At 29.1% G+C, this 17,369-nt stretch overlaps 2 long non-coding RNA genes across 7 annotated transcripts in view; one reads left to right on the top strand and one right to left on the bottom strand.

The window, feature by feature from the left end:
• Nucleotides 1-475: 475 nt before the first annotated feature.
• On the bottom strand, nucleotides 476-1,678 carry LOC143265846 (uncharacterized). The gene is made up of 2 exons (XR_013040605.1): nucleotides 1,535-1,678; nucleotides 476-1,115 (listed from the first exon to the last, which is right to left on the bottom strand). It is a non-coding gene; the product is annotated as an uncharacterized LOC143265846 (long non-coding RNA).
• Nucleotides 1,679-6,687: 5,009 nt separating this feature from the next.
• The window catches only part of LOC143265844 (uncharacterized), a 33,444-nt gene continuing 22,762 nt past the window's right edge, over nucleotides 6,688-17,369 (top strand). For 2 of the 6 annotated variants that reach the window (XR_013040599.1, XR_013040602.1), the window contains exons 1-2: nucleotides 6,690-6,917; nucleotides 7,011-7,802. This is a non-coding gene — a long non-coding RNA (uncharacterized LOC143265844). Of the gene's footprint in view, nucleotides 6,918-7,010; nucleotides 7,803-17,369 lie in introns of all 6 variants that reach the window. The other 4 variants (XR_013040600.1, XR_013040603.1, XR_013040601.1 and 1 more) reach the window with 4 other exon arrangements.

Below are 17,369 nucleotides of genomic sequence, written 5' to 3' on the forward strand. Positions count from 1 at the left end.
CGAACTTACAAATTTTTAGATTTAGAAATTTTCAGAGGATGTTTCTTGTTATAAAAAATTAATAAGTGATGAAATTCTCAATTTGTTAGATTAAAAAATTTTCAAATATAAAAATATGTAGATTTTCAATTTTCCAAATTCCTGCACTTCCAAATTTTCAAACTTCCACATTGCCACATTTCTAAATTTCTTAATTTCTATAATTCTACATTTGAAAATTTCCAAATTGCTAATTTTCCATATTTCCAAATCTCTAAATTTTCAAGTTTCCATATTTTCAAATTTTCAAATTACTAAATTTTTATATTCCTATATTCCTGTATTTGCAAATTTTCATTTTACCAAACTTCGAAGTTTTCAGAAAGTTGCATTCCTTACACACAAAAATGTGTAAGTCCTTGATTAGACATTCTGATTAAGAGCACATTATCGAGGTTAGGTTATGAGACGTGATTTATAATGAAAACTATCACAATAAAAATGTAAATTCTAATTTATATATATTTACATGGAAGACCTAAACTTTGACGATGCCTTCGGTTTAAAATTAAATTTCCATCAAAAAGCCTGCCTTTTTTCTACAAAATTGCAGTTGATCGATGGTATAGGTTATCAAACATGATTTACAACAAAAATAAGTGTAATGCATGTAACATTAATAGAGGATTACTGAAATTCGTATGGGAGAACTAAACTTTAACGATGCTTTCGATTTAAAACTACATTTCCGTGAAATTGCCAAACTTTTTCCTACAAAATGGCAATTGGTCAAGACTCCACTTGCAACGAAAATGATTACGACAGACATTGTATGGATTATACAAATTTCGATGAAGGATCTCAGGTCTGATGATCCTTCCACAGGGGATCACGTGCTGTCACCTTCCTGGATGTTCATGGCGTGCAGCTTGTTTTGGAGATCAAAGGATTGTCTGGGGATGTATCGTTGAAAATCCTGTTACGATCCTGTGTGTTCATGTTTTCGAGAGGACGACAAACACAAGCCTCGTCCTTTGTTCCTTTGATTACTTTATACGGCCGCATAGTAACTCGGTTATCCTTGTGTCAAGTTTAAAAGGACGAAAGAAAATGGCCACTCTGGTGTTTCCAGCACACTGTAAACAACAATATTGACCGTAGTTATTTCTATAGTCTACAAATAGTTACTCTAATATTAGGACACTGTATTTGTGAAAGGATTTATATGTTGTACTGTTTGTTTTATAAAGACATGAAATATTTATTGTGAATTGAAAATATATAAACAGTCTTTTATTCTTTGGTACAGTATGCTTTTCCTATTCAAAGAAATACAAAATCAATCTTTTTCATTTATGTCATTAATGTACTGTTCTCTTCTTGCTATTCAATCTTTATACACGTTGTTTCTTATTATTCTATGAACAGTTTCAGCAGTGATATTCTTTCTAGTTTCATGATAAAGCCCTGAAGCTAATTGTACAGCACTACAATGCAGATTTTTTTAACTCTTCGATTAATTTTCTTTCCTATCAAAGATTCAAGGTTTACTCACGGCGCATGTGCGTAGTACTTCTATACTGCGCATGTGCGTAGTACATCTATACTGCGCATGCGTATAACGCATACATGTTCCTTATAACTCTTCATGCTGCTGTTACTGTATTTTTTTCATTACTAGCTGATATTTCTTGATGAATTTTACCTTTCTGTGATAAATTACAAGTTTCTTATCAACACTGATATTCTTTCTTTTTCTTTACCTATTTTTTAGTTATTTATGTTTCGAAACATAACCTTATACTGAAGTAGAGTTATACTGTAGGCGTTTATATAAAGCTTATCCCGCAGTTCAAATGTCTTCTAAATATCGCTAGCTTTTAGAAAACATAGCAATGAATTTGAAATGCGAACATTTTGTTTACAATGATCTGTTTAACTAAATATTATAGTAAAAACATTGTTATATTTTTAATCTACAATAAATTCGTCTTTCTGTAAAACAAATTATACATTATGTATAATAAATTAGATATTATGTATAATATCTAAATTTGCTCCTCTCATGCAAAAATACTGTTTTCGAATATTAATATAACTATAAATGCTTCTATCATATTTTGTTGATTAATTTACTTTGGAAATTGTCTAATTTATTAGCTCAGTTATAGAAACAAGTAATTTATTTTTAAAAACGAAAACTGTAATTTTTCAATTCATCGTGAGTTCTTGTTTATGAATTATGACGATTGGTATCATTTTTGCATAAATTCGTATTTAGCTTTTACCTCTTAACCTTGTTACGCGTTATCGTTCAAAAGTTATGAATTCTTGTAAACATTGCAGCAATGTTACGAAGGTGTTAGGTAACGCGCGATAATGAATACGGTTTCCATTCAGAGATTAATTCGTGAGCTAAAAAACTATGTGAGGCTTTCATTCGTATTCTTTGCAACTTTCTCTAATTTTATTAACTCTAGATTTGAGGTGTTATATTTAATTTTAATTTTGAAGAAGACTTGTTTATTTTGCGAGTTGAATCATTTTACAAAAAACAACTTAATAATACTGTTTTAAAAATATGAGATGGCAATGTTTGGTTTAACAAGTGTATAGATAAATAACTCTGCAAATAACTAGATAAATAAATAAGTAAATATATATGTAAGTAAATTAATAATTAAATAAGTAAACAGAAAAGTAACTAACTAAATAAATAAACTCTTATTTATTTTCACATATATACTAACTACTTAATTGTATATATAATAAATATAATTATAAATAATAATTATAATTATAACTTTGTCTACATACTTATACATATGTATGTATAATGTACTTATACATAGTTACATATGTACTTATACATACTTATACATAATGCATTCTGACATGTAAACAAATCTTATACATATGTACACATACATATTTATGAAATTAAATAAAAAATTTTAACTTAAAATTATTAAATTTAAAGACAGTCAATGCATATGTGTATATATATGTATATAATAATATAATTAAATCTTCGATACATCAAATTAAGTTTTAAAATTATTTATTATCAAATTAAGTTTTATTTTAAAATTATTAAAGTTGGTTTTTTCAATAACTTTTCATGACTTTAATCTACACAATGTCTCAAAAAAATCTACTTACACTTTGGCTGTTAAACGTATATTTAATTTTAATGCTGTTTATTGATATATTGGTATATTGATATATTAATATGAATATTATATTAACACATTAGTCCATGGAATATTATTGACACCCAGTATTTGTACTTACCTAATCATCAAATATAATCTATCCCTACTTCAAAATGGAGTAATTACATTCGACTGCACATTACAGGTTAAGCTTATCGATGTACGAGTTATCGACAGCATTTCAATGCTATCATCATATTTGTTACGCCTGTGTCAAATTGGCACTCCGATATCATTTAATAATATAGAATATAAAATAACATTTACGTCATATAATATTTATAATATTTTACATAGTATAACTGAATATGTAACCTAACCAATGCTTGTATTTTTCTGTGCTTAAATTATATACAAAATTATTTAAATAAAATAATTTCAAACATGCCAACACATCTGCAACACGTCATCAGACAAAAGGGATATTCCACAAAATATTAAATTAATATTAAAATTATAAATTTGTTATTACATACATTCTAAATAAGAAAAAACTTTATGTAATATTAAGTGTCCCAATATTTTTTCGACGCCAATATCTTCGTTTATAATTTATAATGTGGAAAACAATAAAAAATGAAGTATTAAATTTTACATATTTGTAAACTAGAATATGCGCTTTAACACATTACGGACCAGAAACTTTATTAGTACAGGAAGCTTTATTTTCGCAAATACCATAGTGTCCGAATATTAAATCGAGTAACTGTACCCAAACAAAGATTGTAAAACCAGACTCTAAGACTCCTAACCCGACATTTGTATTTCAAAAATTGTATTTCGTTTATATTTATCGAACGCTATCTATGCAAGTATAAAAAATGGACAAATTTTAACTACAAAAAATTTACAAAATATTTCTGCAAACGGTTAATTTTTCTTAATCAAAAAACGAATTCAATCATCACGATCAAATTGTAAAATTAAACTTGTACAGTTTGATCGATGAGAAGTTCGTTTTAATAAAGCTTAACATAACGAACGCTAAACAATCATCGCGTTGTGTCAGACTTATCGTAAAAGGAAAATACCAATACGATTTTTATTGTGTTCATTTCAATATTATGTTCGTTTCCGATTGATTGTCGTTTCTTCCGCCGATATATTAACGAATAACAAACAACTCTGTGTGGACTTCGAGAAAATGTCGCATCGTTGCAGTAACTATTCTGGAGAAATCTTATCAGCTATTTTTTCCTTTTTCTTTTTGCTAATGCAGTATCACCGATTTTTTTTTAGTATGCAATCTGCAGAAATTATAGCTTCTTGCTTAGTGTAAGAACATTGTATTTTATTTCAGTTTATGCACAATATGATCATTTTCTAATTTTTATATTCTGTTCCTTTTTTTTTTTTAGTGGAAGACGGTTTATAAATAGAGATGAGTGAAAAATTTTGTTTGAAGTTGAATTTATTATTTGACTTTCCTTATGGTTAAAAATAAAAATTTTTATTTGCAATGTGGCTATGATATACTCATGGATTATGCAATGACTTTTTATAGGTTAGGTTAGATTTTTGGAATTTTATGGATCGTGCAAAATGTATTGAAGTAACTTTGGATATTTAGGGATTTTAGAAATTTGGAATTTGAAAAATTGGTAATTTGGCTTTTTAGAATTTAGTAATCTGAGAATTTCGTAATTTAATAATTTAGGAAATTTAAAATTTTGGAGTTTTGTTGTTTTGCAAATTTGGAAATTAGTAATTTTGGAATTTTGGAATTTTGGAATTTTGGAATTTTGGAATTTTGGAACTTTGGAATTTTGGAATTTAGAAATTGGTAATTTTGGAATTTTGGAATTTGGAAATCGGTAATTTTGGAATTTCAGAACTTTCGAATTTTGGAACTTCGGAATTTTGGAGTTCTAGTTTTGAAATTATGGAATTTCGGAATTCTAGAATTTGGAAATTTTTGAATTTTTGGGGTTTGGAGTTTTGAGTTTTGGAGTTTTGGAACTTTTGAAATTTAGAATTATACAGTTTTGAAATTTTTCAAATTTTGGAATTTTGGAATTTTTAAATTTATGAATATAATAATGAAGTGATTTAATAATTTAGTAATTTAGTAATTTAAGAATTTAGGAATTTAGGAATTTAGGAATTTAGGAATTTAGGAATTTAGGAATTTAGGAATTTAGGAATTTAGGAATTTAGTAATTTAGTAATTTAGTAATTTATTATTTTAGTAATTTATTAATTTAGTAATTTATTGATTTTGGAATTTAGGAATTTGGATTTGCCAAACTCTTGTACATTGAAGCCTTGAAAGTTTGAGTCCATAAAAGATAATGTGTTTGAAAAATTAAAAATTGGACATACAATAAGATTTTTAAAACAATTTTCTAAAATAAAATAATTTTCAAATTGACTCTATTTCGTGACATAATCTGAATAATTTATCCGAGATTTTCTAAATAGCTGTGTACTTATATTTTTGAATCGAGTCGCAAGATTAAAAATTCTTAGAAAATAAAAATTTCCTTCTGAACTTAGAACGCAAATAAATCGACTAGATTCGATAAGCGGCCATTAAATGGAACAAAACGATCGTTAATTGAACTTAACCGGAGTCCTTTCACTATCGGCAAACAAACAAATGACTATGAAATTAAAGTGAACGAAGTCCACAATCGTTATTTATTGAAAAACAAACTGTTACAGCGTAAACGTTAAAAATCTGATATTTTTAATTAACTTGTTCTATATCGTGACTCACACCAATAATTCAAATATAGTTATACATTAGAAAGAAGGAAAATTCAGTTATGATAATATTTTGTTACAATATTTATACAATATATCAAGAGGAAAACTTAAACTGAAATATGAAACTAATTTTACTAGTTTTTTTTGTTTTATTTTTGTTTATGTTGTTATACATTCATTTTTAAAATTAATTTTATAAATTAACCAATAAGGTATAATTATTATTAAATAAATTTACATTCAATATTAATAATATTAATAATTTTCAAGGTAAAATTGTTATTGAATACATTTTTAATATATTGAATATATTTATAATATATTTAATAAAATGGAATTTCAATCTAAGGTGGACTTGTATTTCTTTCAAAATAAAATGTTGTAATATGATCATTTGAAAATCTAGTAATTTAGTAATTTAGAAATCTTAACATTTAGAATCTTGAAAATTAAAAAATTAAAAAATAGAGAATTTGTTAATCTGGAATTTTAAGAATGAAAAGTTATAAATTAAGAAAATTCAGTAGTTTAGTAATTTAGAAATTTTAGTATTGAGAAACTTGAATATTTCAAGATTTTTCAAAGTATAAAAATTCATTAATCTTAGAAATAGAAAATTTTAGGAGCTTGGAACGTTAGAAATGCAATAATTTGATAATTTGTATCATTTAATGTGTACATGTACATATTGTATAACCTCAAAATGTAAATTCAATTACAAATACATGCAGGTGTAATAACCTCTAACTGTTCTACTAACCCTACTTAAAGATGTACCAGAAGTCGATAACCGAAAAAGTATATCCTATTAATTAGTACCTATCAAAGGACGAGTATCGAGAGGGCGCGATAAATCGGCAGTTACAATAAAGACTTCGCGAAGTCAACACGTGTTATTCTCTCACGATAATCCTAAATCCGTTAGTACAGTTACTATACATGTTTGTATTTCCAAAAGTTTTATTCTAGGTGTTATTTATTAAATAGATTGGATATTCGACAATATTCTACTAGGTAAATTTCACTGCACCGATAAATCCCGAAGATCAAACCGACAGGAAATTCGTGTTAAACGACCATCACGTTTGCGTGTTCTAATTACGATAGGTGGTGTCAGCCGCACGACATTTGGATCAACGTCGAAAATTAATTGTTAGCAACACCCAGAGCTGCGAAATGATTCTATTTTAGCAAATGTTTGACGAGTCCGTGGAACGCGGTCATCAGGTATAATTGAACGGTTAATATTTAACGAGCTTGGACGACTTTCGTATTGAGGTTCTTTTTCAACGCTTCTCGTGTCGATAAAATAATATAAGAAAAATTATTCTTTTTCATCCGTCAGGAAACTCCCGATTTTAATATCGAAACTAATAAATAATTTATTTGATCCATTAATTTCTGAATTTTCTTTCTTAGTTCTTCGAATAAGACATTTTAATATCAAAACTAAGAAACAAATTACTTTTTGAATTTTCTTTTTTAGCTAGCTTTCTTTCATCACTCTTCAATTCAGGATTCAATTACATAATCTATTCACATATTTTTATTGAAGTTTGACGTGTGTAGTTGTAAAGAATAACTAATGCTGTTTACAGAGTTTTGAATTTCGCGCGGAAATGTGTTTAACCGTTATCCCGCCTTTCTATTGTTTTGTGTACGTCCTTTGCAAAAGTGGAAAAGAATCGAAATAATATAGTGTTATACACGTCAAGAAAAGTCGCGTCCATCATTAACAGTGTTGATTTTAACGTTTTAAACATGTTCAAACGTTTATTTTAAACGTGCTGGTTTTCATAGTGACACAGATTTCGTGTATGCAATAATTTATATTTCATCGTTCATTCTTAACCTTTGCACGCGAAAGGTGATTCGCCATATAGTTTAATACAAGTTGAGGTAAATACCTTTTGATTGAATCTGAGGTGTATAATAATGAAGCCATAGTAGTAATTAATAACAGAGAAATAGTAATCTCAAATGAATTCAGTAAACTTTTTAATTAAAAGATTCAAAGTTTTGATAACCGCAAAAACAGATTCGAATGTTAAAGGTTAAATTCAAATTGTGCGTTAGTAGTTTATTGTGTGTTAAATATTTATCGTGGTTAAATCTCTGTGGAAAATACAAATTGTTGAAGCATAACAAAATTAATAGACATTCGTAATTGTGAAAATCGCGTAGAATTAAAATAGGTGAATTAAGAAATAGATATCAAATTGAATAACTTCGTGCACTTGAACCGGACATACTGTGTACGTCAGGAAGAAATTTTCCACACGACCGCATCACTTTTCATCGCGACAATAATTGTCAGGGCTTCTGATAAACAAAAATTATTGCAATAATTATTGATAAATGGCACGCTTGCTTTGAGATCACCCTCGCACGTGTTTCTCTCGTTAGATCTTATCGAATGTTTTCTTTCTGTTCTTTGTCGTTACTGTATTGCTGCGTACGATACAATTAACCTTTGTGTTGACAATTACGTTTATGCAATTGAACTATGCCACGGTAAGATATTCGCAATTAGTATAGTTCGATGAAATACAAGGCTATTTACTGCGTTCGGTTTTGCTGTTAGTCATTCGATATTAGTCATTCTGTGACTTAATCATTTTTATCGGTAACTGTCCTACAAAAGAAAAAAACGAAAATTTATGTTTCAAGTAGAATTATACAATGGATTTATTTTAGTTCTAAATAAAACTTGTTTTACGGAAAATATTGTTGGAAATCCTAACAAAGCGTCCGACTTTCTCTTCTACATCTGGCTCTGCCTTTATTTTCTTTACCCTATTGTCCACTTTCTGCGCTTTCCTGTCTGTCTTATATCACCAAAACATGCCTCTTTAGAATTTCCTGTAGCTTCAAGATTTTTCCAAGGTCCCGCTAAAGCAATTCCACGTTTCCTAATAAATCACTCCTTTTTTTAGGCCACCTCCTTCGCAAATAACCTAGCCAATGACTTTTCCTGTTCCCACACCCTTATCCAAGATATCAACCAATAGTTTCTTTCCAATAGTTTACATTTTTCTTCTCAACACCGTTTCTCATTAGATTTTATCCGAACTTCACCGACCAAAGTACAACTTTTAAACTAGAGAACTAGATTACTAGGTCTAACTTACAATATTATTATTCAATAAATTAGTTATTGTATTCAATTCGAGTTACTCCTGATTCGGGAACTCCAACAGTATTACTAGGGCTAAATATATTAAATGATCATTTGAAAGCTAATTAAGTTGAGCGAAATTAATTGTATATTTAAATTAAATAAATTACTAGAATTATATGAATTAAATTAACTAAATAAATTGCATAAATTAAATTAGATGAAGCGATAAATTAATGAAATAATTTATATAGAGCAGATTGTATAAAATACATTAAACACATGTACTAAATTAATTATATTTATTTAAATTAGATAAACTAAATAAATTAAATTCAACTAACTAAACAATTTATATAAATTAATTAACGACATGGATTAAATTCAATTAAATAAAATACATGATAATAATTAAATTAGACAGACTAAACAATAATATTAAATTAACTAAATATATTATGAAAATTAAACTAAATAAACTAAATAAATTTAATTGACTAAATACAGGATAATAATTAAATTAAATATATTATGAAAATTAAACTAAATAAACTAAATAAATTTAATTGACTAAATACAGGATAATAATTAAATTAAATATATTATGAAAATTAAACTAAATAAACTAAATAAATTTAATTGACTAAATACATAATAATAATTAAATTTTAAAAACTAAAGAAATTATACTAAATTAACTAAATTATATAAATTATATTAGATAAAATAAATAAATTAAATTATTAAATAATTTTAATTGAGTGAAATAAAAAAATGAAATTGTGTGTATCAAAATATGTTATATTTTTTCTACTAGCTTGTATACACTATCTAACGTACAAAATTATAAAAAAATTAAATAATATTTTTATTTAAATTTTTATGTTCTTGCAGGGAACTGTTTTTGTACAGCATTTAATTATATACAAGTAATGAAAATGTTCGGGGAATTGCTTTGTGCTACGGTCTAAAAAAAAAGCAATATTCTCGTTTCCTTACATTTTACCGTTATAAAGGAATTCTATGGAAACGGAAACAAGCCGATACTTTTTATTAAAATGTCCCTTTAACAGCGGAGGTACTCAACAGGTGGAAGCAGGACATTTCTTTTCAGACATCGCTTATTTCTACGTATAGTCAGAAAGCTGCTTTTACTCAGGAAACATGAGACTTTTTAAAGAAAGCTGACGATAAAATCTATCAAATACGATAAATCGAGCATCATTTATTTATGCGAATATTTTTTCTAAAAAATATCAACTCACGCATGCTGGAATTTTTACATATAATCTAAATTCAATACATTTTGTTAAACATATAAATTTTGAAATATCAATTCTTACGGATAGAACTAGTCGAACGAGGAATCTCAGAGCATAAAGCGAGAATTTAAAAGTATACAGACGATTCAACAAAATTAGCAGGGTTTTCGGGGGCGACTGGCCAGGAGCAGCAGGCATGGGGAGTCCCATGCCTCGAAGCTCTACGTGCACGGGGAAACCTGTGGCCGTGTTTCGAGTGTTTCGGCATGAAAAACATCACCGTAGCACCGGGGGTAATCAATCTGCTCGGGAGTGGTGGTGCTCACCAAAACATCGAGGGTCACACCGCCCGGGAGAGGTGAGAACCCGGGCGGGGGCAAGCTAGCTTGCCCCGTGCTCCGGCTGGCTGTCTGCGGGATTGGTCGCACTCGAAGACGATAAATAATTTTAAGAAAATGTACATGTGCGTGGTGCACGTGGCAAATGGCACGTGGCAAGTGGCACGTGGCACATGCTCTGAAATTCCAAGTAAAACGCAAATTAATAAGTATTTGATCTACCGCGGAATGTTGGCGAACCCTAGTGCGCACTTCGGCAGAAAAGAAAGACATTCCTCGGCGACGTCTCCTGACGCGTAATTTCCAGAAACGCGTACAAAGGTGCGGACTGTTCCGTTTGATGGCGGATAACGGCAAATGCCGGCGCGAAGGCTCGGCTGCAAAGGGCGAGCAGCATCGCGAGGTTCGGCGGTTCCGTCGTAGAGGGATGGCCGCGAAACAAAGAGCGACGGAGGGCACGTGGCAGATTTCGAAGAAATCGGCGTGGTTGCCAGGAGACGTCGTAGGGGAATGAAACATATAAAATGAGAGAGGGCACCGGGGCCCGGACTTCACTTCATATTTGAGTCATTCCACGCCAAATCGATCACTTTTGGAAGTCACCATCTCCGATTTTGCTCTCATCGAAATATGTTGTAGTCCATGTGAAATTAGGGGGGGTTTAAGTCATCATTTTGCCGGTTTCGAATTTGTTAATGAATGACAGGTCGTCAAAGTTTGCAATTTTTGCCCGTTTTGGCGAAAATGGGGTCCACTTGGGAATTTTTTTCTCAGAAACTACTGAACCGATTTAGCTAACTTTTTTTTTGTTTTATTCGTGAAGGTTTGGGCTATTTTAAAATATTTTTTTTAACTTTGTCAATTTGTTATAAAATGTTGAAAAATTTAAACAAATTCTTTTTTTGCGTTTTTCTCAATGAGGGGCGTAAAGGGTTAAAATTAAAAAAAAATATGGTCATATTCTTTGAAGCTTCCCCTTTAAAATGAGCCCTTCAGAACGATGGAGCCTAGAAAATTGACGTCTCTACAAGCTGGAAACGGACGCGGGGTACCCCCATTTCACATAGGCGAGTCGCGCGTTCAGCTATTATGATCGGTTGTTTCATATCACTGGCCTCAAAACTATACAAGAAGTCTTCGTACGCGATTAAATGACTCTGTTGGTACTTTGAAAAGTCTATTGGTAATATGTTAAACTTAATTCTGAAGTAATATCATTGTGATCTGTTTGTTCGGTCATCAGTTTGAAAATGTTAAAATCGTAAAAGTTGTTAGGTTCTAAATAACATGACTAACAGAACAGCTACGACATGTAAAAGCAAAAGAAATTATATTAATTCAACTTATCATTTTAATAATTTCGATGTTTCTGCAGAATGGCAATCTTTTGCAACAAGTCATGGTAAAGGATAGTATTGGAGGATAGCATTCAAAGACTTGCAATGCACACTAGCCTACAAAGACCGTTAAAAAATCAAATTCTCAATCCTTCAGTTTTATTTGAATGGGCACAATCATCTTTATCAAACATAGCATTTAATTATGTAATACAAAGTGAATATATTAAACAGGCTGATTGCTTACAAACGCACTTTTTAACGGCTTTATTAATAACAGACAATGGAAGTTTGCAAAGCTTTGTGCCATTATCAAATAAACAAATGCTACGTAAAACTTGTCCGTACGATAATGATAGCCCAGTGTTTATTGTAATAAAATAGTTGTCATTACATTTTCCTCTACCATTCCTAAGACTACCCCGATGGTGCACTCCATACTTTTGATCATAATTCCTCTTATTCCATCCCGATTGAAGAAAACAATCTTATTTTGCGGTTTCCATCGAGTATTAATGCCTTTTTGTAGAACATAAATAATAAATGTAGGAACTAATATCTATAAATCAAATTACGATTAAAAAATGTGTCATTGACCAAGAGTGGTTACTAATACACTTTTCAAGGTACCAACAGAGTCATTTAATCGCGTACGAAGACTTGTTGTATAGTTTTGAGGCCAGTGATATAAAACAACCGATCATAATAGCTGAACGCGCGACTCGCCTATGTGAAATGGGGGTACCCCGCGTCCGTTTCCAGCTTGTAGAGACGTCAATTTTCGAGGCTCCATCGTTCTGAAGGGCTCATTTTAAAGGGGAAGCTTCAAAGAATATGACCATATTTTTTTTTAATTTTAACCCTTTACGCCCCTCATTGAGAAAAACGCAAAAAAAGAATTTGTTTAAATTTTTCAACATTTTATAACAAATTGACAAAGTTAAAAAAAATATTTTAAAATAGCCCAAACCTTCACGAATAAAACAAAAAAAAAGTTAGCTAAATCGGTTCAGTAGTTTCTGAGAAAAAAATTCCCAAGTGGACCCCATTTTCGCCAAAACGGGCAAAAATTGCAAACTTTGACGACCTGTCATTCATTAACAAATTCGAAACCGGCAAAATGATGACTTAAACCCCCCCTAATTTCACATGGACTACAACATATTTCGATGAGAGCAAAATCGGAGATGGTGACTTCCAAAAGTGATCGATTTGGCATGGAATGACCCATTTGTCATTGCGCAGACACTTTCGTTACTTGAACAAACTTTTTCGTCTACTTGATTGTAATACATTCGTTATATTTAATTGAAATACATTTGTGTTTTTCGCCGTCATAAAATTAAATTTGTTGTGATACAAATATTATTTAATGTTATCAGACACTTAAATATAACAAAGTTAATAATATTAAAAATATTGTTGAATTTAATAAAATAAATAATATTAATCCTACACAATTTTTTGCTAAATATTAATAAATATTTAGGTTTAAAAATGTTTAACGTTACTATATATTATTAAATCTATAATATTAAAGATACTAATAATATTATTCGAAGTATCATTAAATATTAATAGATAAAATTTATACGTTATTAAATTTTCATGAACTTTAGTCTCTGCATATTGCATCACTAAATTTTCACCGTTTCAAACGTTTTCGTTTAAATATTAATACATCTAACATTCGTCGAAATATCTGATGCTGTTTAGTTAGATCTGGGTCACCTTTGACCCCACTCGAACATCTGAATTAAAGAGATTAATGTGATGTTTCAAAATTTTCACAAATTTTACAATCATGAAAGTTTCAATTTTGCAAATTAGTGGTAAAATTGAAAATATTTATTCGCGAATGTTTGTTCGTTACTACATATTACGTTACTGTAGGTATGTTCGAACACATATTCCACATATTCGTGTCACGCATGTTCGATTACGTCACATTTCGATATCGTTCATATAGATTTATGCGAGCAATGACGTCAGTTCACACATCGTGACTGGAATACGTTCGAAAACGAAATGATTCAAATTTTCGGGGCACTCCAGGATGGTCGTATTCAATATTTGGAGTATTTATCCTCGAACGAATAACAAGATCGAAGCAATAACATATCTGTATCTTTTTACATATTTTCATTTATCAAGCACTGTATTTAATTCTGGAAAGAAAATATTATTTGAGCTTTGCGTTATATCGCCACTAGGGTGGCTAAAAAATCACACCCTCTCAAATTTTAGTATGTTGCAAAAAGGTAGGACACAACAATTTAGGCACAAGCTATTTTCTATGGGTATATTGATTTTTTATCATTTCGATTTCTCACTAAAATTTAAGCGATTACGTTACTTAGTATTAAGTATAGATAAAGTTTAAAATTTCTTTTTAATTAAATTTCGGTAAGTAAAAATTTTGATTCTTAATTATAATTTATGCAAATTGATAACTAACAGTTTATTGGATAAACTATCTATCTGTCTTATGGTAATTTATAGGGTAACTGTTTGGTCTTTTAGGGACTATTTTCTATTTTATAACTCGCACATATTTCACGTTCTTTAAACTTTTGTTACATTAGATATTTATGCAAAATATTTTCGTATCGCATTTTTTAATCATTTCTCATATATGTCTCGATCTGAACAAAATTATTACTTGGTATAACGTCATACTAAATGTAAACATAATTTAGTTACAACGTTGTTGCTGTAATAGCATTTTTTAAAGAAAAGACACAGAGATTTTAATTCCTCAAATTATCTAGATAAGCAATAGATCATAAAAAAGCAGCTGTTCTAACATTTCTGTAGGAGAACAATTCTTGCAAGAATTTCTAAGCTGAAAATTCTTCTCTTCGCTTACGTGCAAGAATATCTTTCAGTAGGGTGACTCAAAGAGTATTTTTTTTTTATCTCACTTTCTAAAAATTTTCTATCCTTATATTGATTTTTAATTATACCGACTTTTAACTACAATTTAAATGATTACAGGTGTTTTTATGATAAAATTGCGCAAAATTAGATGTTAGTATTAAGTCTCAGCAATGTTAATCAGCTGACTTAACTGTATTTGCATAGTTGAGAAATCAATAAATAATAAGTAAGATTAATTAAGAATAGAGAGAGTTTTTTGCACCATATACTAACTTTTCAAAGGGTGAAAATGAAAAGAAAATTTGTTGTGAGCTACCCTAATCAATCACTGTGGATTTTATAGCTTAATATGCGGGATGTTATGTAACCGTAATGTAATTTGTAAGATAAAAAGGTACACAATAAAATTATTCCTTTTTGAGGAAATTAAGACTAAATATAAATTTATATAGATCGATAATAATTAACATTCAGCAGCTGATAATTCGAGAAATTTTAGTCGATGAAGTCATCTGCTTTACAGAAGTAATAAATCAAGTGGGGTAATGGATCGAAGCATTACATAATTGGTAGAAATTATCAATCGCTGCACGTGACAAATCGATGCAAGTGCATATTCTTTTTGATAAAGTAAATTGTAGTCAGTAATAATTAATCAACCAGTTATAACTCCAATTTCAATTTTGTTTCGATACTCTAATTTCAATTCATTTTAAACGTAAATTAAAAACGTAAATGTTCAAACACATAAGTTCTTAAATTTCTAAATGCTTAAATTTTTTAATATCATAATTCTTATATTTTCAGAATTTTAGATTTGTAAATTTAGTAATTAGTAAGTTTGAAAACTTTTAAATTATAAAATTTCTAAACTTTCAGTTACTCATTTTCTAAATTTCTCAATTTCAGGATTTTTTGTTGTTGTATAAACTAAATCTATTTATTAATACTAGTTAAATGATACATTATCTTACACGCTACGATCCGTCGTCGACCGGTAACACACAAGAGTAGAGAAAAGAAAAGCGGCGTGCGTGCGATTTCGCGTGAAACTGTCGCGCGCGTGTTTCAAATATGCTACAAACATCCATCATTTTTTAATAACCAATTCTCTATTTTTAGATTATTAAATTTTTTAATTTCTCAATTTTCTAATTAATAAATTTTTCAATTTCTCAAGTCTCCTATTACCAAATTTTTTAGTTAAAGAATTTGGGGTTGTCAAATTTTCCAATTTCTCAATTTTTCAACAACTAAATCTTACAATTTCCAAATTTGTCAGTTTCTAAATTTTTCAATTACCATATTTTCTAACTTCCAAGTTCTTCAGTTACTTAATTTTCAATTAACAAGTTTGTCAATTAACAAATTTTCCAATTTCTCAATTTTTCAATTACCAAATTTGCAAATTTCTAAATTTTTCAATTATCACAATTTCTAATTTTCAAATTTTCCAATTACTCAATATTCCACTTACAAAATTTTGCAATTACCAAATTTTGAAATCTCCGCTTTTAGAAATTTTCAAAAATCTAAATTCTAATGCTATCAAATTTTCAAGCTCCAAGTTAGTTTTCCAACATCTAAACCTTTAGGTTTTGAAATTTTCTACTTTTTCAACTTCTCAAATTTTCAAATTCCGAAATTTGCATTTTTCAAACTTCCCAAACTTTCAAATTTCCAAATTTTTAATTTCTTCATTTTCCAAGTTACCAAAAGCTGCAGTACGAATTGCTGAAGTACGAAATTTGCATAATTTATAATTGTTCGATTTTCCAAATTTTCAAGTACCATAATTTCAAAAATTTCATATTTTCAATATTGTATTTAAATTCCCACATTTACAAGTTTCTAAAAATTTCCGAATCTTTGAATTCTCAAAGACCGTTGCTTGCAACATGCCGGAAGTGATGGCATTCAATAGACGATAAAAATTCTCATGTTCCAGGACTGTTTTACTCGATCAATATAAATTGCTGACGGGAAATGTCGCGACATATTACGTAAAGCTCAACGATTCGTAGGACAAAATATACGCGTGCAACGTTTTCAAGCTCTCGTTAAACAGAAACCATCGAATAACATCAAATATTCCAGGAAATAAAACGAATTAACTGTTCGCAAACAATTTTGATCTGATGGTACTTGCAGAATGTAATTCGACTTTCTGTTTTTTATCAGGAAACATTCAAAATATTTTGTTATGCTTACACCTAATTTGCTATTCAATGTTAAGTTTCATAATTTACTAAATTTTATTAAATTTTATAATTTATTATAGTTTTATAGTTTTTAATTTATAGTTTTATTATTTCTATTTTGCTATTTTAATTTGATGGTGCCAGTTACTGTTATAATTTGCAATTACTGTTTAGTATTATTTATTAGTACGTTTTAGTATTTAATACTTATATTTATTAGTACTATTTATTTTTAATATTTATCATTATTATTTACTATTACAATTCACTATTATTATTTGCCAATACTGTTCACTATTTCTATTTACTTCATTATTTACTATTACCATA

Source organism: Megachile rotundata, chromosome 15 (genome assembly GCF_050947335.1).
Source record: "Megachile rotundata isolate GNS110a chromosome 15, iyMegRotu1, whole genome shotgun sequence".
Classification (NCBI taxonomy): Eukaryota; Metazoa; Arthropoda; class Insecta; order Hymenoptera; family Megachilidae; genus Megachile; species Megachile rotundata.